Raw genomic sequence first — 25,644 nt, 5'->3', positions numbered from 1 at the left:
TTTTTGTTTTGTTTTGTTTTTTATAGCAGTCTCATAGAGCACTAACAAAAGTACTACACTTCTCCTAAGAGCCAATGCACTTGTAAAACAACCAGAGCATAAAATATTTGTGTAATAATCAGGAGATTGAAGCAATAAGACTGTTTAAATAAATGCTACTTGTCAAGGAGAATGGATCCTTAGAATGGTTCCCTTCATCTCTCATCTGTTAACATTTCTGGTTATTATGCTTTATGACTCTGTTTTACAAGACATGATCATTTTTTTCCTTTCCTTTTTTTTTTTTTTTTGGTTGGTTTTGAATGAGAGTGAATTAAATTTGCATTTCGACGGGTTTCTGTATTTTAGTGAGGCTATCGACATGTTCAAAATTAATCTGAGTGTTTCCAAGACTGAAGTCAAAAAGGTACAAATAGCGAAAAAAACATATAGTCTTCTTAACTTTTTATTTAGACTGAAATTAAAATACTCTAACTTAAATTTGTTGAATAATTTTTGAGGCATTTGTACTTATTCTCAATATGTTGAGCAAAGGATGGATTAGTGTTTGCTCTTTATATTCATACTAAGTAAAAGAATGGAATTTGAATTGGAAAAGTGATGTTTGTCAGGAAAAGTAACTCTACAGAGCAACTCTGTACCATGAATTCATGCCATATGAACAGCTACAACATAAAATATGGACAGCTACAACATAAAATGCTTCTGTAGCTTTGACTACAGTTCATCCTCCGTAATTTGTGAGCTGCACACTTCAAACTTAATTGGATATATCACTTGGAGAGACAGTACCTGATCTTTTGTTTTTCAGATGAGACATTTATTGTGGATCTGAACACAAATACTCATATTCAGTCATACATAATGGTCAAATTCCTTAGAATGTCAAAAGGAAAACTAATCCCCCCACCCTAACTAAAGAAAACACCTGGCTGAATTTTAGCAATCAAAAATTGATTTAAATCAATTAATAGCTGATCTGATTAACTTCAGAATATTAAATCAAGAAGATATATTTCATACTTAAAAGGTGTTGCCTTCAAATGAGATTGGATTACTGGAACGTAAAAGGGCCTCAGAACTGCCAAAGCCTAAAACTGCTTGTTTTCAAAAGGAAGCAGTTAAAACAGCACATGCGAACAATTTGGATGTTTAACCTCTTCCATTGAACCCTTCATACTTCCTTGTTTAATTCTTTGAAAAAAAAAAAAAAAAAAGTAGGTCTAATATGTCAGGGTGTCTGAGTTTAGAGGAAATTTCATATATCTGCTCTTAAACAAATCATATGGTTTAAACCTCATCTTGTTTCTGAACATGCTTGCTCAGCTCCAAGTGTTATCACTGGTAACTGCATGCAGAAATGGCAGACAAAACAGAGCCCCTAAATAAGAACTGCACCTTTTTTTTTTTTTTTTTTTTTCCTGCAAATTCAGAATTTGCCTGTACGGTATTCATCTACATCAGCAGTTTCTGCAAACAGGACAGTCTCAGCAGTGACATAAAAACTTGCAATTATGGGTAACTGAATCATATCCTTCTGGTGTAAACTGGTCTTCAGCTCTCAGTTCGTGCCTCTGACTAACAGAACTTGAAACCTGAGGTGGCACAGCATGAGGTCATCCTGGACCATATGTGACCCCCATTCCCTTACATGTTATCTCCACGTAGACAATGAAAAAACAATATAAAAGCATATTTCTGATCATTTTGTGTGTGAGGTGTGGTTTTCAGACAGAAGCAGAGATTGCCGCACAGTACACAATTTCCAGAAGGTGTGGTAAGTTTGGTGAATTTGGAAAAAAATTGTACATAAATTAAAATTACCTGCAATAGTCCTGGGTAGTCAAATTTTTATACTTCATCTTGCTACTTTACTCAAGGAGAAAACCAAAGGCACAACATCTAACCAGCTACACATATTATCTGCTTTTGCTGAGAGAGGACTCTTCCAGCAGCACTGTGCTGGCTAATGCACTGGTATTGATTCACAGTTCTTCTGCATCACACTGTAATTTTAAGATGCTTTGACAGCTGTCACAGGTCAAGGATCTGTGTATTACCTGGCAAAGGTGGGAGTAGATTACACAAGTAGGAGCTGGCTTTTAAGTTGCCTAATGTCTTCCATCGTAAATGATTCCTGATGCCTTTTCATTGAAGGTCTTACAGGCACAGTGTTTTGCTGCTAAAAGAAATCTCCTTAGGGCCAAAGAAACAGGAAGGAAGAAGTAAGGAGGTCTTTTTTTTTTTTTTTTTTTAATGCTGTGAATCTCTAGGGAGCTCCTGCTTTTATATCATCATTGCTTTACTTTGCACTCCTCGGTAGGTTTTGGCAATGTTTCAGAATAATGGCTAAATATAGGAATGTTCAAAGGCTGAGGTCATATTACAGCCACAGCAGAAGTAGAAGCAGCAATAGCAGACTATTAAAACTTCCCAGGACTTGCTTAGAGACTACAGAAGGGGGAAAAACAGATATCTCTTTTTCCTTCTCCAATCACACTCCAGTCACACTTTGATTAAATCTGTTGTCCAAAAAAAAAAAAAAAAAAAAAAAAAAAAAAGCCAGTCAGCACTCTAACATTGACATACCTCCTCACAAGGTTTTGACTTGTAACAATCAGCATTCTGCCAGACTAACTCTGGATGTGATTTTTAGGTAGAATATAGGCCAGGGTTTCTTCCCAACAGGCAGTGGAAAGGGTGCCACCTCTTTCTGGGGAGAAGATTTCTTAGACAAAGAAATGCAAGTTATTCTGTGACAATCCCAGTCGATGCTGTTCATTTTGCTAGTATTTGTCACAAATTATTTAATGTTTACAATAACATTTTCTGTACATAGTCTTTATATTTATATTAAATGCAGTGATCCTGCTTTAAAGTGGTATAAATTAGATTTTCTTTCACGTATTAAGACTCACTCTTTTTAACACATGGGTAAAAAAGGTCTTGGTTAGTCTAAATGGCATGCTGAGGAGCTATAGGAAGATGGAAATTAGGTAACCAATCTCTTTTATGTTACACCTTCTTCCGGCTTCTAAGCATGTAAATTATAATGAGACCACCTTTCACATCAGTAAAGTGTCTGTAATTAGACCTAAGAGAGTGGAAGCAAGCCTGAGTTACAGTTTCTTATAGATTACTTATTAATTTGGCACAATTTCGAATTTATCTGATCATCACATCTAAGCTTCATATCACTACATCCAGACATTGTGCAATTTGTAAAAAAAAAAAAAAAAAAAAAAAAAAAAAAGATGAACTCTACATGGGACTTTCAACAGTTTTTGACTTTAGTGTCAGAGAAATTACCCCACCCCTTCCCCCACACAAGATGAATCAGAGGATAGAATTGTTTTCGTGGGTTAGCTACTGATGTGGCCTTGGTAATAGGATGACTGTATTTTAACAGTAAAAAGAAATAAATTCTCAGGTATGAAACCATAAGAAAGCAGTTTGTCCTGGAAGGAATTTCAAGTGTTCTGTATTTCCAGTTGGTGTCATTGATCAGATATTGCAAAACTGCTGATCTACAAGAGCAGAGGCAAAAAATGCTAACTTAGTAGAAATACATTGTAAGCATGAACACTAAAGATGACTTCTCCCTAATAATATGTTTTAAAGGAAGAGAAGGAGGAGACACTTGAAGTAATGTGAGTTTGTGCTCAGTAGAAAGATCTTTTTTTACGGTCTGGTCCAGTTAATGGTGCTCTTTTGTTCAGGTCATATCACCAGCATATTTAAAGACTTTTTATAAACTAATTTTCCCACAAATGCATGTCTGGTATTTTCTGCACTGTTGTAACAAAAGTTACTTCTACATTTTGCTATGCGGATGGAACTGTTTGTCTTGGAGAGTGCTTCAGTGAATAATGTGGCTTGAAAAAGAGCACCCCAAAGTGTTTGTTTGGGTCATTTCTTTGATCTGGTTTATAGAGTGTTCCCATAAGTAGTTGCACTGGGATGAGCAGATGTCATAATGGAGTGCGGAAAGTGGTTAAACTAGTTTTATTGCTAGAAGAAATGAATGCAGAGTAAAGCAATTTTGTTCTCAGGAATTGCACTACAGGCACAAAGGTTTGCAAATTTGGTTCATGAGGCGATGTCCCTGTGGTGCATACATCTTGTTTCTGTAGGTTTTTTTTTGCTCAGATTACATCTGTCCATGTCAAAAGTGGAGGAGACAGGCAACTGTACATGCAAGGAAGCCCAGGGAAATTTACTTGCCTATGAAAATGCGGGTGTCTCAGGATAAGACTTTAGACTTTACAGCTCTAAAATATTGACCTAGCACGCTTAAAATTTTATTTAGCTACCTAAGTCTTCCTTTTGTATCTCAGTCCAAGTTCTTGGTTCAATATTTAAAAATGCATCAGTGTACACACTGACTAAGCATAACATTGAATCAGAAACTCAACTTTAGGCAGATACAGGCATCCTTTCCAGACTGGAATAGTCCTGATTGCCTTCAATCTGTTTTACATTTGTTCTTGAGTGTGCTACTGTCTCACATGCAAAATAAATAAATAAATAAAAATACTACAACCAACTTTATTGAAAGGGTAAATATGTAACTTGAAAAAAAGCCCAGATACAGAATCTTCAAAGTCCACCAAAACTTAAGTATTAATATTCATGAAAATCTGAATTTTTTGGACTAACATCATGTTTGAAAAACTCAAATTATCCTAATTCTTTTACAAATGCTTAATTGTCTGTCAGTGATAGCACTCACATTCCTGTGTTGAAATGTCTGTCTGAATTTGCAGACTCCTTTTGCTAGGTTTAGGCACTCATATTCTCTTTTATGCCAGAATCTGTCCATCTGTTGATTTGGAAAGGGCATTCAAATAGTTTACTGACTCAATTATAAGTTAGACCAGTAGTGTTCAACATTTTATGATCTCAGGTTTCTCAAGTGAGTAATTTATTTTCTACTGACTCTTTTAAGAAGAGTTTTTTGTAGTTATTGATCGTTACTTGCTTTGTAGTAGATATACAACAATTTCCTTTAAATGTGCTATGAAGAACAGAAGTATGCAGTGGGCACCATGTGAGAGGAGTTTCACTTGCAGAGCTATCTTTTACATGCATGAGGATGAGAAGAGGACATCTGAATTTGGCAGACCTACAAGTGTCTAATAGTTGTTAGAAAACTGATACAAATTTAAAGTATTTATCCTCCTTGCCAAGTGGTGGGACATATGACTGCAGGTTAATCATCACAAACTGCATGCATTCCTTTTAATTTCCATCAGTGATGACTGGTTTCACATTGGGGTAACTCTATCCTCTTCAGTGGAATAACTTGTGATTTTGACTAACACAGTTTAACATGGATGAATATCACAAATAACATCTAAACAGTTCAGGCCTCTGGCAGTGCAAATAGGAACCTTCTCTGTGACAGTGGGGCTGCACCACTGTATAACAGCACTTAGTGCTGTGACATTTATTTGCCTATGAAACCCATGTAATTATCTTGCTTGAAAAGCATGGCATTTTCTGTACTGATTTCCTTCTACATTTGCTACAGCACACATTCAAAAATTCCTAATCACACTGGGCCATTTCTGAATAAAACACAGCGCTCTGGAAACCATGATCTAAGCAGTGCAGGTTTCAGGAAGAAAAATAAATATTTCCACTGTTCATACATATTTGCAAATACATATATCCTAAGAAGAGAGCATGAGGAAGGGACAGAGATAATGTCTTCCAGATGACAGCTTTCTGGATGGAATCTGAAGTCTAAAGCATGAGAAATTTTTCATTAACATTCAGATTACATGTCATTTTGATTCACACTCCCTAAGCAAGCTAATTTGGGCTGCAGCCAACCTCCTTACAGTGTGATGACAACACAAGCTTCACTGCCTCTCTTTCATTGCTAATGATTCCTTGAATGACAACCGTGGTCTCTGAGCTCGGCATGACTCTTCACCCTGCAGCGACCTGCAATGTCAGAGCTGCCTCTGTCCTTGGCCCCCGCTGGGCTTTCTGCAGCAAGGACACTCCACCATGTCAGGACAACAGCAACTAAGGGAAGGGTATGCTCAAGACTGCGCTCAGAGAATGTAGGTTTCTTGTGCATATTGCCATGGTATAATGGCCACAGTGGGTCACTTGACACCGTCTCAATGCCTCCACCATTTCGCACTGGACAAAAAAAAAAAAAAAAAAAAAAATTCTTAACCTCAGCACTGGCTTCATGGTGAAAATGGTAACTGTGATGCACAGTTTTCAGTGTTTCAGTGTTCAGATGTTTTCAGTGATGAATTGTCTTAAGTTCTATCAAAGATTTTAGTCAACATCATCTTTTCAGAAGCAGTGGAGGCACTTTTAACACAAACCAAACACTGCAAATTGCTAAAGATTCACTTCAAGCTTTGTTAGCATGCGAAATATTTTACCCACAAGCTCTTTTGAATAGCTTCTGCAATGTCTGATCTATTTAATATCTTCTCCCTATGGCAGTAGTTTAGGCTGAGGTTTATTCAGATGCCTGTGTCTATGTATAAAAGGATAATTATTCTCATAATTCTCAATTCTCAAACTCATGTTTTTAAAAAGCAGGGAAGATTTTCAAAACCCTAAACCTGATTGCTCATTTCCCTGTTGAGAAATCCAGGCATCAGGATTTGGGAAACCTAAACTTCTACATAGGTTACAAAGAGCTCTGCATAACTATCCCTCAAGGGACTGAATCTTACTGTAGCGGATGCTGCAGCACCCTTAAAGTTAATAGAAATGCATAGGCTATTAATGGTGTTTAAATTATATATATGTAATCATTTTTAACCTATAATTTCATTAATTTCAGTGGAATAATACTGTAAATATGAAAAAAATAAAAAACAGTCTCAAGAGCTGCATAGTATGCTATATCCAATGACATGGGGGCTAGGTGCCTCCTTGAACATTTTTCAACACTGTATTCAAAATCCTGGCTAAAAGAGTAGAGAGCTGGCTAGAGCTCCAGTGTAGGAAGGATGAGACAGAAAAAGGTTCACACTCCAAGTACGTGGAAAAGTGAAAAATATTTGGTTAAGCGTTTTCTCCCTAACCGTCACATTGCTTGGCCTCCCTTTTGAAGCGCAAACGCGATTTGTGTACTAGTAAACTAAATGGTTCTGAGACCTATCCTCTGTCCCCAAGAATAACCGCCTAACTGCTACAGTCCATCCTATTTTAGTCTCCAGAATAATGAGCCATGTCGATATCCCTTTTAAGAACTGTCCTTGGAACATGCTTAACTTCCCCTATGTGCCAAGGTACTGTCTGAGAGGGTGGGTGTAAGTAGTTCAAAACACTTTGAGGTGTAAGTCTAACAATTTAGGTGTCCTGAAGATTGAATTTCTGTGCTCTCGTGCTTCTTAATACTATTGGATTTGCTTATATATATATACACATGTTTATCTATATTTATATGTGTATAGAGATGTATACCTATCTAAAGGTGAAAGTTATAAAGGAAATAAGAAAGGATCTCAGTCTTGGTGAGGACAATGTGTTTTGGTGAGTGTGGTGTCTGAGGGATCTCTCCTACTTGTTAGGGATTACCAGTCATTTCTGCCTGTGAAAGCATCCCAAGCTTCTGATATACTTCAATAGCAGGCAGACAAATAGACTTTTTTTTTTTTCCCTCTGGCTCCTGTTACTGTGATTTTCACTAATGACATCACTGTTTTTGCAAGCTATAGGCATCCTTAGAAACAGTAGTGGTTATAAAAGCAAGGTTATAAAAAGTGGTTATAAAAGCTAAAGTATTATGCAGAACATCCACATGAACTACCTGGGAGGTCCACTGAGTGAGCTGAAGACATGTATTTAAGTATAAAAAAGCCTTGAATGTTGACTTTATTTGTAAATGTGAGCAGGTGAAAGAGGAGTGGAGACTCATCAGATTGTGCTTTTGCAGTGTAGAAATAATTATGTTTCAAAGCCTTTGCTCTTCCAAGTACGAGTGTGCTGCCATCCTTCTACTGCTTCTGCTTCTTTTATATCTGGCATTAGGAGCACGATGATTTGGCATCATACCTGGTGTTGCAAGCAAAGGTGGAATAGCTCCAGTTTCAACACCCAGAGGCAGAATCAGCAGTGAGAACTGCTACAATTTATAATCCTTTCCAGCACAAGGCAAGATCTGTGGAGCAGCTAATCATATACTAGATTTCAGTCATAAAATACAACCCATAAAAGTAGTCTGTTAATACTAAATAAAAAATATTGTTCTGCATATAACAGAAGAAATGCTTTTTATTTGCAATTGAGGAAGGCAGGCAGGCTAGTAAAGAGTGGGTTGGTGAATTCCAATGTACCTAATCACGGTCATGATTTTTCTGCATATATCCCCCAGGTAAAAGTGGCTGTTTGTACTACATCTGGACCTGTTCCAACCTTTGCTGTGTAGTTTTCTTTTTTTTAGAATTGGGAATGTAATTTTGCAGCTTCTTTCATTTCCTTTTTTGATGCAAATATGCATTAGCCATTTCTGTCTGTACAAGAATTTTAGCATAATAAAAGTGCTAGGGTGAATCTCTGGTTACTGGAACAGAGCAGAAATTTCACCCACTTTATATCAGGATTTAAAGTGTGGATTACTTTACAATGTATTTATTAATTCTGACCTACTTTTTAATCTTCAACATTCCAGTTTGGTTTCCTTACAACATGGGGAACGTCAAGGAGCTTCTGCTTGTTCCTGCCTGTGTCAGATTATTTCAATCAGTAAAAGGACACAACATTCATTTTCATTTGGCTAGCTCAGCTGGTCAAGCATGAGACTCTTAATCTCAGGGTTGTGGGTTCGAGCCCCACGTTGGGCGCCACAAAGGACTTTGGTGGTTTTACTTGGGTGGGCGGCCGAGCTCCACCACAACCACTCTCTCACTCCCCCTCCTCAAAGAGGAACGGGGAGAAAATACAATGAAAAGGACTCAAGGGTTGAGATAAGGATGAGGAGATTGCACAGTAATTATCATGACGGGCAAAACAGACTCAGCATAGGGAGATAGTAAGATTTATTGCTTATTACTAACAAGCTAGAGAAGTGAGAAACAAAGGAAAGAAACCAAAAGCACCTTCCCCCCCAACCACCCTCCTCCACCTCCTCCCACCGAGTGGTGCAGGGGAATGGGGGTTATGGTCAGTCTATAGCACTTCTCCGATGCTCCTTCTCGGTCACTCTCATCCCCTGTACTGTGGGGTCCCTCCCACGGGATGCAGTCCTTGCCAAACTGATCCGGCATGGTCTGCCCACAGGCAGCAGCTCTTCAAGAACTGCTCCAGATATGGCTCTGTACCACAGGGTCCATCTCTCAGGAGCAAACTGCTCCAACCTGGGTCCCCCACGGGCTGCAGCTCCTGCCAGGTCACCTGCTCCTGCATGGTCTCCTCTCCGCAGGCTAAAGGTCTGGCCCAGAATCTGCTCTGGCAGGTGTCTTCCACAGGCCGCAGCCTCCGTCAGTGTAGGTCCACCTGCTCCACTGTGGTCTCCTCCACGGGCTGCAGGGTGGAACCCTACTCCACCGTGGTACTCCATGGGCTGCAGGGGGACAGCCTGCTTCACCATGGTCCTCACCACAGGCCGCAGGGGACTTCTGCTCCAGCACCTGGAGCACCTCTCCGCCTCCTTCTTCATTGACCTTGGTGCCTGCAAGGCTGTTCCTCACTGCTCTCACTCTCCCAGCTGCTGTGTGGCGCAGCATTTTTTTTTTGTTTGTTTGTTTGTTTTCCTGTTTTAAATATGCTCTCACAGAGGTGCAAAACAACATCACTTATTGGCTCGGCTCTGGTCAGCAGTGGGGCCCTTACCAAACATGGGGCAGCTTCTAGATCCTTCTCACAGAAGCCACACCTATGGCCCCTTGCTACAAAAACCTTTCCACGTAAATCCACTACATTAGGGAATATGTCTCTACAAACTAAGCGTGGTGCTGGAAATTGGCAGGTCCTCAGTTCAAGTTTACTTGGTGATGCTGTCTTAGAAGTATTGTTCAGGTTTTCTGAATCTTTGTATTTGCAAGCATTGGGTTTCACATGCTTATATTTGCTAACTATGTTAAGAAAGACCAGCTTTGGGTGATGCTAGTCATCCTTGACCTCTTCTCAAACTGAAAATGTAAAGAGTAGGTCTTAATTATGTTATCTCAAAATAGTAGTGGATTTCGTAACTTCTACAGAAAATTATTACAGTATGAATGAAACAAGTATTAGAATTATTGAGACAGGAAAATCATACTAGTAGTCCTTTACCTTCTTACTAAAAGTGAAACAGAAGTAATAACCAAAATGTATAATACATGACTTGGAAAAAGGAAAACAGTAACCAAGATTTGAGAAAAGCCTGCAATGGATATTTGATGTGATGAAATACCAGAATAAAGGGGAGAAAGAGAACAGAGGAAAGATTGCTAATTAATACTGAGTACGATCCAAAAGCAGAATCAGGCAAAATTGCGTATAGGTCAGAGATGTGTCTTAGACATTTAAAGAACGGGAAGATAGTTGTTCTTAAACACAACTCAGGCTGGTACATTTTTAAGCATTTTATATGATATCACTTCTGTGCAAAGACTTCAAGGCTGTTCCCGGGGTTCTTGAATCCCACAGTGCCAGTAGCTGCTGCGAGGCTATTTCTCCTCTGCTGGAAAACTGCAACGGAATGGTAGTTTTTACAAATAATGAACAGATGGAGAAAACATTTTTGAGATTAGTCTGAGATTTTGAAAAAAAATATTGCCAAGATGCCTCTGTGTTATGAGATCTGAGCTTAACTGATATAGACACAAACAAATTTTAAATTCATATGTAGAGACATTTGTTGTAACCAAATCATAAAGTCTTCTATAACACCATAGAAGCATGTATTAATTCTTAGTATGGTAATATAGAACAAATTCGCATGCCCTCATACGACATTAACCCTTGAGTCACATTATCTATTTCTACTCTCTGATGGAGAAAAAGCCTTGTGGCTGTATTTGAGAGAGAATTTCACAACTGTCCTTGAAACTAGCACTGGTTTCAGAGGAGGGAAAAGAGAGACTTGCCTTGTTCCTCAGCTTCACTATATGCTCATTGCCAGTCTACCTTTCTGTGTTTTACATATACCCCCTAATGTTTACACATATTTGGCCAAAACAAATACTCAGAAGGTTCCTAACAGGATGTGCCTACTGTGAGAGCAAGTAGGATTTGAAGAAAACCTGTACCCAGATATTTCAAACTGCCCTTAAGGTCAACACAGACAAGTGGAGTCAAGTCTGAGGAACAAGCTGCATCTCAACTGCCTTCCTAGAATTTGTCACTTTGGGAAAGGCTTTTCTTTCTGGGACTATGATACACTTTTATGCAATGGCATCGTTGTCATTCAAATGATTGGCTTACTTGCAAAAAAATAAATACCGCATTTAAAGAGTGGTTATCAAATACTGTTAAAGACCCTTGCATGGTGAATCAAAAAAGCTGAAATATATCAATAAAGCAGATGAATATTTTCAAAAAAAAAATAACAAACACCTATGGATAGCCTCTGGAAAAGAAATGAATACTGGAAATACTGTGTACGTTATCTGAAGATATTGTTCACTCCATACTTTTCATTGCCCGTAAACTTTAGAAATATGATGCCCCAAAAATGTATTAGCAGTATTTGGTACTCAAGATGGTATATGCAAAAGTATTGAGAAGACTTTCTTTTTATTTTATTTTACTTTATTTATTTGTCTATTTATTTATTTTCTGTTTCCAATATTAACTAGCTGGGCTGCAGTGCCTTGGATCTGAAATGGTGACAGTTGAGAAGAGTTTGTTCTTAGCCTTTCACTGCATGACTGTCAATACTGTTCACCATATGAGAATACCATCAGCATTATTTCACAGTTCTGCCATTGGTAAGTGTTCAGGAATACATGGATCAGAAAAAGTGATGTTAACTGTTAATCACGTCTACTCTTCTGGCTAGGGCTCCTGGTTTCTCACTGAACAAATAGTTTGACTTGATCTATGACTGACTGAAGCAAGCCAAGAAATGAAGTTAAAGGTTTCTGCTGCCTCAGAAGAGTGTGTCCTCTAGATGTAGTTTTAGCTCCAGTCTCATAGCTGCATTTGGTTCCATAGAAGAAGCTCTACAGTGAAAAATACAAGATTTATTCCTCTCATGGGGAGGCACAAAGCCTTGTGTAAGACATATGCCAAACAGGTAAGAGGTTACACTGCACTGCAACACATATATTTAAATAGATTGAGAGTTCATTCTTGTGAAACTACTGTTCATTGGAACTGAACAGTACCAGTACAGGTAACCATCACAGCAGCATTTCTCAGCTTGCTCATTCTTGCTCATTCATACACAGGGTATGTGGCAAAGATGCAATATGGTTCACAGGCAAAGTCAATGTATCTGTTAGGTCACAAACACAGCAGCTTGGTTATGAATATGCAAGTAGAAGCAAACAAAAATACACATCTTCCTATTTTTCCTACAAATTCATCAGTCACTCTTTCTGGATCTATACCGTGCTTTATGTGAGAAGTCTGTTGGAAATTCCATGTTTAATTCTTTTTCAAGCATAAAACTTGGATAGTTAAAGGTTCTACCCAGCAGAATATGCCACAGACATCAACAGTTCGGAGCAATGATGCTGTTCTTTTCAAAGCCAGGTGATTCAGGAACACTTTGATTCTATTCACAGATGATCAGTTTTTGCCAAAAGAGAAGGGAAGGGGTCAGGGGAAAGAGCTGCCCTATTGCTTGCTTGAAGGCTCCAGAGGATCTACAGTAATAAGGAGTTAGCAGCTTGATAGGCCTGCTCTCTCAAAACGCTACCATCTCAGAGTGCTTGTAAAGTGCTAACAAGGCATAATCCTGGGCTGCACCATGTGCTGCAGTAATGCTTGATTCTTTGCTCAGGGCTGTGCTGAAAACCTCACCCTCAGTAGGCTTCAAAATAGATTTCTCTAATAGGAATATAAACTAGTTTTCTAAGAAACCATTTGCAAATTCAAGAGAATGTCCTGAAGGTTTGGAAAGCTTCCTCTAAAGATTTCCCTCTTTTGCTACAGCACACTAAGAAATATCAGAGTAGAAGGTTCAGGCTATAGTATGAATGAAAGAAGCTTGCAAGCTTCTGGTAGATTGAAACTGGATTGCTAGTAAACGTCTACAGAAAGGAAGAGAAACAAACAAACAACAACAACAACAAAACAAGAAAAAAATATAAAGTAAACATTTAAGTTCAGTAGCAGTAATAACTCAGCAGGAGCTGTGTCTAGTTTCAGCTTCCACTTACTCTGAATCTGTGTCTAATCAGTGACTAACATTGCTAAGCACTGGAAACATCATTTGCAACACAGCTGCAAGGGAGCTAGCACGAAAGGGAAAACTTAGAAGACAATGCAGTTTATGCTTAATCCTTTGCCTTCCATTTGGATTATTGGATCACTTTACACCAACCCAGTATTCAGGTCAGAATTTGTTAATGTTAGTAGCAATAAATAAATAAATAATAAAAACCTCCTGTATTTTCAGTAATGACTTCTTGCAAACAAGCCATTTTGTGTCTATGACAGTGAGGAAAGACATATTGGGCAAGCTGAAAGATAATTTGCAGCCAGACAGGTTACACAGGCTTCCTGGAATAGTGTTATTTATGCTTTTTACTCCTTACATGTTGATAACGCAGAGCTCTAGGAGCTCCATAGCCAGGAAGTTTGAAATCGTTCTTTTGTCTAAGGGCCCACACCTTAGTGCCTTAATTCCTCGTCTGTCTCAGATACTGCTGTAGTGACTTGCAAAGAGAAAGCTCAAATTATTGAACACTGATGAGTGTCCTTGATTACCACTTAGTTTCAAGTTTTAAATGCTTATATTAGGGTCAGGCAAAGCACTTTTCATAATAAACTTCCTCATGTTTTCTTGAACTCCTGTTCACTCCCTAGGGCATTTAAAGGTGCTAACTTTACTCTAGTAAGCTTTTTTTTTGGGTGGGTTTTATCTCAATGACTCTTTTGCTACCTTGGGTCACGTCAAAGTTCTCCAAGGTGGTATAGGTAAGAAAAGCTCAATGTTGGAGATGGTTTGTGCTGCAGCTGTGAATCAAAGCTGTTAATTCTGCCACTTTGAAACACGTCTTAAATTTGAACTTTGTATTCCTCCTTTCACCTTACATTTCTCATTACTGATGGCTAAACACATCACTGGGACAAGGACATCCAAGCACATGGGTGAGAGGATGGCTGTTGGGTTGGGGGCAGTGACATGGTAGTCCTAGAAGTCCTTGCCATCAGAATGAGTTCCTCAGCCTTTTTTCTCTCTCTTCCCCAGGGTGCTTAGGCTTGATTCCAAAATCCATCTCCCAGGAGGATAATGTGGGGGTCATCTCCACTCATCCCTTCCCATTGCTACTCCTCTCATTGGCTGCTTGGTCATGTGCCAAAACTATTTTTTTGTTGTTGTTGTTGAAGAATAGCATACTCCTGGTGAAGTATAATATAACACCATAGAGGTATTAACAGCACAGATGCCTGAAGGGCATCCCTAAAGACTCACGCAAACAGTACCAGAACAAGCTAGATTTGGCCTTACCCAAGAAATCAATAAAGTTAATGAACAATTAAATGTCGGTGCAAAAATATGCATACAGATTTGACGCCTGGTGATTAAAAACCCCAGTGAGGGAGTTTTTAGTGGATGTGACCATAATCTCAAAACTCTCTCCCACAGCTGGCCTGCTGCAACTAGAGTTCACCAAGCCTCAAGGTAGAGATGAAATGAGATTCTATCTTGAATTCTTTGAGAATGGCAGTCACATAAGTGATATACTGCTGGGCCAACTAGTTGCTTAGACTCACAGACTGATGGAAAATGATCTCTTAAAGTTGCCAATTTTAAGTTTACAAATAGAATATCTTACATTGTTTTAAAGACATACATTAAAGGATTAGATAGGAGATGGATCTTTGATCAAGATGTACCTGAAATGCTGAAAAAGTTAACCATGTAGAGGAGTTAGATCATGCCATTTTGCAGTACAAGCACACATTTTCCTCAAAAGGCAACACATTCATTATTCCTTCACAAGGGAGCTTCCCCAGTGGCTATGAGAAAGCACAATATGACCACCACTGCAATTCTTAATTATCACTTAAAGAAAAAGGGAATAGTGGGGAAAATTCTAATTGCAGATGCTCTTGTCAAATTGACACAACGCTTAAACAGTGCTCTGACATATGTGTACTTGCTCACACATTTCCAAGGAACAGCCCTTTTGCTGAGTGACCCAGAGTCTCAATTATTCTAATGCTCCCTTCACCTCCCACCTCTTTGCCCTCCCTCCCTCCTCCCCACCCCCTCCACCCCCCCACCAAAAAAAAAAAAAATAGCCATGAATGAAGTGCCTTTGTAAAAGCACTTTCCCTATGGGTTGACTTCGGTTGATTGGTCTGAAAGAGAGTAGAGACAGACAGAGATCAATTATAAGCAATATGATGGAAGTCAGGCATCCAGATACTGTGCGACTCTAATGAAATTTGGTTTAAAAAATCCAGCATGCACATTAAATATACAATCTGCCCTGATCCTGCTAAGAGATAACATATATCAGATATCCTAACATAGAGACTACCATTTTGAATCAGGCTTATTACTGAATCATGACTATATGTCATTTGATGGTGGCTGGCCCAGGATTTGTCAGGTGGGCAAAAATCTTCACACCAAACAGATATGGGATAATTTGATCTTCTTGTCACAGACTAATAAATACAAAGTAAGTCTTGACTCATAAAGCTTTATATTCCTCCTAGGATTTTTTATTAACATTAATGTTTTCAATCTGGACTTTTACAACACAGGCCATGCTTTCTATCTGTATAAATCTCTGATGCTTCCTTAAATGTTGTTAAATTCTTGGCCTCTGCACTATCTTGTGCCAACAAGTCAAATGATAGTTCACATCCACAAGCTCAGGACTAGTGGGAATTGAAAGAAAAAGGCAGAAAAAGGAAGAAAAAAAAATCACATAATGTCATTCTTTCATTAGTTCATATCTGTTTCTTTTCAAAGAAATCAGCAAGAAGTTACTGCAAAGAAATTGCCATGACCACTTGTTCTGATGGATATTGGGTCTGCCAGGTAACAATTATTTACAAAAAGATTCAATTATATACATGAATTCCATAGCCTTGTGCTAGTCCACTGAATTTCTTAAAAACACAAATGCTAATCATTGTCATAACATAGTCCTTAAAAATATTTTAAGGTCTGATAGATTTTCTGTACTTGTGAGGCAAATCTTTGAGCCTAGTTATAATCAGTGAAACTTTTCCAAGTTATACAAAGGATCCAGTGTTTGTACACAGTGAATCTTTAGAAATAAAGAAGCTTTTAAAATTTAAAGAAAAATAATAAAATTGAAATTGAGCAGGTAAAAAAAAAAAGTATTTACAGTATCCTTTGTTTTCTTTTTGAAATTTTGTTACTCCTTAAAAATAAACTACAGATTTGTCCAGAAAAACTCCAAAACAACTGCTCATGTACTTTACTAATTATTTAAAGACTTTTCACATTTTTTAAATTACTTCTACCCATAAATATGCAAAGTAGAGTTGGACACGGTGTTACAGGCTGAAGACAAGTAGATTGACGTACAGCTAAACACTAAAATTAGACTTTGCTTCCAGGGAATATATAAAACTTTTGATGCTTGCTCAAATCTTTTATGTTGTTATACTAGCACAAAGTAAATTACCAGAGATTTTCTTATCTTAGACACACAACTCTGACCTAAAATGCTCAAAATATAAATAGGAAACAGTGACATGTGCTGCATATTACAGAAACATCTTATCCAGTAGCAAAACCTGATGGAACTAACCAGAAGGCTGCAGCAAAGATCAAAAAAGCAGAACGTAAAATAAAATATAAAAAGTTTTCTCCTTCATCATCCGGTGTATTGGATCAGTGCCTTAGCAATCCAAAGTTCAGACATATGGTCCTCTCTCAAGCTTCACTTCTGCTGGAATTCACATTCTAGTGGTGATTCCTGACAGCTGTGAAGGCCAACAGCATGTTGGGCTCTGCCAGCATGGGAACAGCCAGTAGACTGAGGTTAGAGATCACCAGCCCCTGCCTTTCCTTGGCACTTTTTGGACTGCATCTAGGAATTGTTGTGGGTCCCCAGTTCAGGAAAGTCACTGAAAAAGTAGAGTGAGTTCAGTATAGGCCACCAGGATGGTCAGGGGACTGAAGTATTTGCCCTGTGAGGAGAGGCTGGAGGAGCTGGGCTTGTTCAGCTTGGAGCAGAGACAGCTTCAAGGACACAACAGCCCCACTGTACCTATGGAGAGGTCAAGGCAGTTTTTCATGAAGTACGTGGCAAGAGAACAAAGAGACAGTCATCATAAATTGATAAGGACAAGTTTTGAATGGAAATAAGGATGTTCACTGTGAGGATAACTACACAGGGGACTAGACAACCCAAGAGGATCCTGAGGTCTCCATAACACAACTGACTAGGTAACATGATATGAATCTGTTGTTGACCTTGCCTTGAGGAGATGCCTGAAATAAATGACCTCCTAAGGTCCTTCCAACATGAAGAACGTGAAGAACTGTCCCCTGCATGTTGGCTTCTAGGATCTGCCACTTCTTTCAGTGTTGCAGAAAAGTATGCTGCTGCATTTTGCATAATATCTCCTTTATGCATTTGCTCCCTGGAGTGAGGAACAAAACCCAAGTTTCTCCCAGTCCCCTGGGGCTGCTCTTCAGGGAATGGGACAGTTTTCCAAATGACATATTATGATAATTATGTAATTTAAGTCTGCGACTTAATGCAGATTTTCACATCATTTTGCATAAGAAATCATGATTATAGACTTCCTAACTTGAGACAGCATGATTGTGTCATTTTAAAATTGCTATTTAATGTCATCTTCTTGCATTCAACTTCTATATTGTTGAAACAGAAAAGCCTAAAACCAGGTATTATGGAACACTAGGAGTGAACTGTGATTTGCAAGAGGCCATCAGCTTTCTAATACAGACCTTTGTCACTTGAGCTAATTAAAAGGGTTGTTTTAATGACAACCACCAGGAGAGGATGACAGTTTTTACCACAGGGTTTTACAATGCTTTGATGAGAGCAGAGAAACGATGACACTTGGAATAGCAGTAAGTCTCACACTTGCCAAATGCTAAATTCATATGTCAGAAACATGGTAGCATTAAGTTTAATGAGTATATGAGTTTCACAGCATAACGATTTTGAATGCTAAATTTTCCAAACTTCAGTTTTGGAAACAGTGGGCTGATTTTTATTGAAAACTCTCATTAATAATGCTTTTGAAGCTCCATGGGAATTCTAACTTTGAATACTTCAGGTGCAAAAAGTAGGAACAAAATGCTAGGATTTTACAACAGAAAGTTGTAGATATTATAAGCTATACTGGCTCCACCTTTAACTTAGTCATTAAATGCATGTATGCCAGAAGATGGCATTCAAAAGCATGCAATACTGTTTAAGAGTATTGTACTAGTGAATTTATCTTCATGAACATTGTAGGAGACTTCTCTGCTGTGGGTTTTATATCTGCTTTTGACAAATTTAATTGTTAATTACAATTTCTCTTTTCACTGACACTTTCAGGTTATGCTGGTTTAGGGATTTTTTTTTTTTTTTTTTATTTTTTAATGATGGTATTGTACAGTCCCAAAATAAGGCATTAGGTGAGTAAGAGTAAGGGGAGGCAGAAGGGGATAACAATAAAACGTGAACATTTATTTTAGAGACTGCCTCACTAGAGACACATACAGTCTCAGCGGATGAATTTTAGTCCTAATTAGGGCATTGTCAGTGGAACCATTATTGTCCTAATCAGGAACTGTGGTAGACAGGTGGTTTGTTAGACAGGTTGTAAAGGATACACAATGCATAATAAAGTCACAAGAGACCAAACAATGTACTGATGATCATCCTAGTGCTCTTTCCAATGCTGCTCTTTGCATTGAAATTTGGGGTTTATCCCTTTGATAAATATGCTCCTAACTGTATGGCTGTGACCTTTGAATGCCTGCTTTGGCATACAATGTGATTCCCTTTGATGGCAGGATAGCATAAAGAGCCTTACAAGAAGACTGTTACTATTTTTGTCACCTGCAGAATACTAATACAAACATTTCCATTGTGCCGATGGCTGTTAAGTAGTGAGGGGTTGTGCTGATCACTTGGACCCAGTTTTACAAGACATTACGTACCTCTATGTCATTTTAGGATGAATTTAAGTATATCAAAGTAACAAGGGAAAAAAAAAATCCAGTGTCCATAACATAATATTTTTCACCACGTTTTTTGTAAGCAGAGCTGTCTAAGCCTGCATGAGCCATGATCTGTGGGAGCAAGACTGAGTATTTGTCTTCTGCTTAAGGCTGCTTGACATTTTCCAAGTAGATCTCCTTACAGTTAAGCTCTTCAATAGCCTAACCTACTCAGAACTTGATTAACATAGATTAATAATGAGAATTTCCGCAACTGCAGTGGTGACCATACTCAGCCAGTAATATATGCCTGGGAGACTGGATTAATGTCCTTTTTCATCTAAAGTACAATTATATTACAGCTACTATTGTCCTGCACAGCACTCACACTACTGAGTTAACAGGTGAGTTAACACTGGTGATGAGCAATTTTTTCCCTCTGATGAAGTTACAGGATTATTGCGGCAAATTGTGTAAGATGTATTTGACATGAGACAGAGTAAACAAGATAAAATACTGTTTTGCAGGCTACCTGTACAAAGGTGAGGAGTCCTGGATTCCCAGGGATTCTTCTGTTCAAGCTTTACAGAAAGGTCTTCACACAGAAACACAAGATATTGTTTAGTTAAAAAAAGTTTCCATAGGAAATACTACTTGTGTGTCTCTACTGTTTTCTTTGGTCTTCTTTCTCAGTTCATTTTGTTTCTTCTTGCTATCTTTACTTTTTCTTTTCTTTATGTCAGAAAATTATTTTTATTAGTTTTAGAGATTCTTAATCTAGTAATACATCTCTCCATCTCATTTTGCTGCCAAATGGCATTGAGAATATTACTAATTCTTTTCCTACATTACTCCTGCAGGACCATTCTTCTTTGCTACTCATGCTTAGCTTTTCCCTCTACCATATTCATACTGTATTGCACTAAAAAAGGAGCATTGGTAGGGTGCACCCAGCAGCACAGGTCTGCCTTTATCCTGTCAGTGTTGCAATCAACATTCCCCATCTTGCCTGCTGTGTGTAGAAGGCATGGGAACTTGTTAGGGAGGCAGCATTTAGTTCAGGAAGGTTGTGGCCTTGGGAGCATGTGGCTCACAGACATTAGCCTTAAGACTTACTACTCATAACATTAGGGAGTTTCATATATTTGCACATATATTTGAGAGTGGCAAAACACATGCCAAATAAATATTTCTGATGGGTTCATTGATTGTGACTGGGAATACGGTTACGTAGGAATTTTCATAGGTTATCTTCTGAACAAGAACAAATGAACTGAAGTAGACTTTCTTACTACATCAAAATCCATGAATGTTGGATCAGCTGGCCTTTTTTGTTATTATTTTTGAAATTATTTCTGATTTTTTTTCACATTTTCTTTAGGTTAGCATGTACATTTTTCCATATTTCTCAGAGCTGCATTGATAAAACTGCTGCTTGGCTTTCTGTCTTGACGCTCAGAAATCTTTAAATTGCCTAGTATACCAGCAAACCATTCAATTAATGTAGGGGAAATCTTAGGTGGCATAAATCCAGTATATCCAGCTTCTGACACTTGATCTGGCTCACATTCATCAAAGATGATGTGGAGAGAGTGTGGTCTTGCAGACAGATGTGCCCAAGTTGGTGGAATTCATTTTAGGAACAATTCTTCTGAGATAAATGATGCCAAGGGCTGAGTGAGAAGGCATATGTTGTTACAATTGTGGAAGGCAGAAAAGGAAGTGGGAGCCACTTTTCCAACTAATTCTGTGAGATGTGTGCTAATAGCAGCTTGGAGCTGAGAAATGTGAGGTATGTATAGATCAATCTTCTTCCTGAGACTGATATAACCAAGGAAGTTTGTAGGGATGTGTCTAGAACTCAGGGTCCAGGCCTAGTATCCTGGAAAAAGGGTTCAAACAAATTGTTACACTGAGATGGATTCCGAAAAAAACTATAAGAACTATCTGGCATCCAGAAAACTTTTTTTTTTTTTTTTTTTTTTTTTTTTTTAATGGCAAAAGACTGAGGAAATCCTGTCTATTGAATTTATCCTCCAGGGGGTTGAAAAGTAAATTATTAACAATTTACAAGTGTTTTCTCTACAGTCAGATATTTCCCTTCTGGTCATTAAGTATTCAGCCCAGGAAATTTAAAGTATTTGTGTCTAAGAAGAGAGAACACATCTGACATAGGACATCTTTTTACAATAGGAAAGTGACGGGGCCAAATCCAACATCTGGTTATCTGACTTTAGAAAAAAAATCAAACCGGAATAACTTCAAGTTGTCAACAATGGGAAAATTATGCTTTTCAACCAAGAATGACTATCAATCAAGATTTCTTAAGGTTATAGTCTAACTTAAACAGAAGCTATTCAAAGTTGCTAGGTCAAAGCTTGGATGTTTAAAGAATGACAAATCAGTGCCAGTATTGTAAATACATATGTGATACTTAATTTGTTATTGGAATTTACTAGCTGGAGATACAAGGTGATATAAACAGTTAGCTGTCAACAGACCACTACTTGCCAATGCCTGCCAGTCATCCCAGATGGTCCTATCCAGTCATCCATGCACCATTCAGGTATTATTAATAAGCAGTGTATAGCAGCTGAGGAGTAATATTTAATTCCTCTATTATCTCCAGAGTCAATGGTCAGATGGACCTGAACCCTGAAGCTGACAGCCTCACCCACTGTGACCGCCAGACAGTTGTGTTATGTACACACAGCCCATTTCTGCATGGAGAAAAATCTGACATGGTTGTGAAGGTCTTCTGGTAGCTCAGTTGCTAAGAGATAGGAGATTTTGCTTTGATGCAGCTAATAAACAGCTGTTTACACAGTATGTTTGCACATACTGTAATAGGATCACTTTGCTTATTTGTTTGTTGTGTGGATTTTTTTCCTACTAGTTGCGCTGTGTTAACATCTGTCAAACAACAAAGATCAACACCTGAAATGTATGAATATTAATGAAGATGTTATTTTCATAATGGGGAGGACGTAAAGGTAAATCTCGTAAATCTTTACAGTTTAATTTCTGTTTTTATTTGATGATGATTACCTATTCTTCACTTTTTTTTTCTTTTTTTTTTTTTTTTCATATATATGTGTACTTGTGAGAGATTCCATTCCTTAAATTGAAAGCAGACAGTGAGAATGACTTAAATGGTTTAATGATTTCTTAAGTCTTGAAGCCACATGTTATGATCATCCTGTCTTATCTGGCACAACATAATATTTCATTAAGTAGTTCGTGGATTTATTTATACCTTCTGACTGATCTAGAGCATATCTTTGGAGAAAGGTACAGCCAATCTGGTATTAAATATTTCAAGTGAAAAAGAAAACATTGCATCCGTAACAAGTTGTTCCAGTGCTTAATCACCCTTGAAGTTTAAAAATGTGCATCTTAATTCTTGCTTAAATCTGGCTCTGCTTTCAGTCATTGAATCTTTTCATCTGGTTGTTGTTTTTGTTGTTGTTGTTGTTGTTTTTTGTTTTTGTTTTTTTTTTTTTTGCTTTTAATAAAGAAACCATTTATTTATTTATTTATTTGTCTCTTTTAAGGGGACAGACTCTTATTGTGTTGCCTCTTAACCCTATTTCTGATAAGGTAAATACACCAAATACCTTAGCTTACCTACTTTGAAGTAGGCTTTCAGCCAAATTTTGGTTACCTTTGAATGTTATTGGCAAAGAGCTTCTTTCAGATAAGTACATGTCATGAAACCAGAAACATTTCCTGTAAATGGTGATTGCCAATTTCTGTTTAATTTCCAGAGCTTATTATTTAGCTAATTTTGGTCTTGAACACAACAATATTAGAATATTTGATTTTTTTTTCATTATTTCTTCTATTATTATCTTTTATATTTGTCCTAACGTTTCTTTTTTATTATTATTATTATTATCATTTGACCTGTAATTTATTATTATTTTTTTCATTCAAACTTGTTATATTTAATTTTATGCCCAAATTTGTGATCCTTTCAAAAATTATATAATGCTTATCTTGGAAGATTTATTTTATGTAGCATTTACTAATAAGGGTTATGCTATCATGCTCAACATCTATGTTGATTGTGCCTCATCACTGTGTTGTACATGCACATGTACCTAACATCATTTTACAAATATTCCAACTGTCCCCAGTACATAGCTGTACCTGCCTAATTCAAATTTGTCTGCTGGAAACTTTCTGACTTTCCTGATTAACAGGAAAGACAAAAAAAATCATTGATAATACTGGTCTGTGTTTGGAAAGGCTGAGGACCCCTGCTTCTGAGGACAAACAGACTGAAATGAATTGAAACTTGGATTGGAGCTAAGTATCTTGGACATTACAGGAGTAATAGGCATGTGGCATATAGTGCAAGCAATACAGCTGGAGGTACATGGTAACATCTCTCTGCAGCTTTTTGGCATTGTTTAGGAAGTTTCAGAATTGCAAGTGTAAGAGCTCTCATTTACAAATCTGCCTGTAGTTCTACTACAGCTATATATACCCTGTGGACAGTAGGCCATTACTATCCTTTCTGGCTATCTTTCCCAATTGCTTCACCATCTAAGGCATTTCAGCAGTATTATTTCTCATGGACACCATGGCTATCTGCCCCTGGCCAATATTTATTTGTTGCATGTCAAGTAGAAACGTGCACTGATTGCATTAGCTCTTGCCTATTTGGAGCTTTACATGAGCAGTTTAACAATACTCCTGCTTCATTGACTTTGATGTAAAAGCCTGATTCTGTAATTCTCTGCTGCTAGTATAGCATGATAATGGATACAAAAAAAAAAAAAAAAAAAAGGCAATACAGGTATGTTTTATTGGAAATAACTAAGTCACTTCATATTGTACATGGTAAAATTGTAAAATTATCTTACTATTATGTAATATTTATAGTTTTCTAGAGTTGACAGACCTAAAGTAAGCAAAATAAGGATCTTTGCAGTTTTCTTATGAAAGCTCCAAATTTTATTCTTATAGACTCTGGATTTTTCTTTCCAGAGCAACATAATCTCGTAGGATGACATTTTTTTCACGAAACTGCGTTTAACTGCAGTTCATGAATAATTACTAAAGATCAGTTGAAATTTATTGTGAGACTTTTAAAAAATAAAAAAGCTGAAATAGTGAATTTTTTATAAAACTATGTATAAATATTTAGAAAAAAATAATTGGTTAGTCTCTCATCTTTCCTCGCTCCCATCATTTGTTTTGCTGACAAATACACAATTTTTAAAGAAATACAGGAAATTGAAATATAATTAAAATCATTGTCCCCAGCATATCCATTAGTTATATATAAACATTTCTGGTTACTTTGGTCTTATTAATTCCATGATATCTAGAATGGTGACCATTATTTCTTTCTAGACCCAAAATATCTCATACCTTATAAAGACAGACAAAGGCAATATTTTCAGATTAATTCTAGTAGGTATTTCCACAGACTTCTCTGCATCTCAGCGATCCCCAGAAGTGAAATGTACCTTCTATTTGAATAGATTTATCAGAAATATATAAAGTTTAAATTATTTTTATAACTATAATCCAAGATGAGTCCCATACATTATTTCATGCAATTTTACATATCACTATATAACAATTCACAAGTTTGGTGGAAATTTACTAAGCAGAGCTAGAAGCATGTCTACACTCAAAAGTTAGTCTGAATTCATTTTGGATTAGGGTAGTGTGAGAATTTTAAGTGTGATAGCTATTTCTGTCCATGTGTTGACAAGTGAGGGTATGGAGAGGTTGGATATTTGGCCACAGTATTTCCTTGCAAAGCTTTTATAATAACAGTAGGGCTGTGCATAAAGTTCTTGCACAAAATGGATACAACTTAAAGCAGTACCAAGATTACTTTTGTCTTCTTTACTCAAATAATTGTAGCTTACTGCTAATAGGAAGTGATATGACTGTCAATATATTGCAAGATGGATGTATGTTTCTACAATGTTTTTGGCTGATTACTTTGTCCTGTAACAATGACGGTATAGTTGGAATTCTCTATTACCAGGAGTTATAATTATTTTATTATTCTGGGATAAATCATGAATTGATTTCTTTAAAAACATTGAAATGATGTGTAAAGAAAGGGAAGAATCTATTTATTTATTTATTTATTTATTTATTTGTATGTTATAGAAAAGGAGGCAGCAAACACATGACATTTTTCAATTTACTCTTGTATACAGCAGTAATGTATAATGATGGTGCAGTTTACCCTATTTCTCAGGGTGGGACTGAAGCCTGTGGAGTTAAAAACCTCATATTTGTAGGCTTTGTTTAAAAGTCAGGCAATATGTCAGGCACCTACAGCAGACTTGCATAAGAAGTTTGTTTGTTGCTGTTTTTTGATTTTCTTTGTTAGCAAGTCTCTGGAAGCATACTTC

At 37.4% G+C, this 25,644-nt stretch overlaps 1 non-coding gene across 1 annotated transcript; it reads left to right on the top strand.

Annotated features, from left to right (window-relative positions):
- Positions 1 to 8,752: 8,752 nt before the first annotated feature.
- TRNAK-CUU lies at positions 8,753 to 8,825 on the top strand. The gene has a single exon. It is a non-coding gene; the product is annotated as a tRNA-Lys (tRNA).
- The last annotated feature ends 16,819 nt before the right edge of the window (positions 8,826 to 25,644 follow it).

Source organism: Cygnus olor, chromosome 3 (assembly GCF_009769625.2).
Source record: "Cygnus olor isolate bCygOlo1 chromosome 3, bCygOlo1.pri.v2, whole genome shotgun sequence".
Taxonomy (NCBI): domain Eukaryota; kingdom Metazoa; phylum Chordata; class Aves; order Anseriformes; family Anatidae; genus Cygnus; species Cygnus olor.
This window is presented reverse-complemented; position numbering and strand designations above follow the sequence as displayed.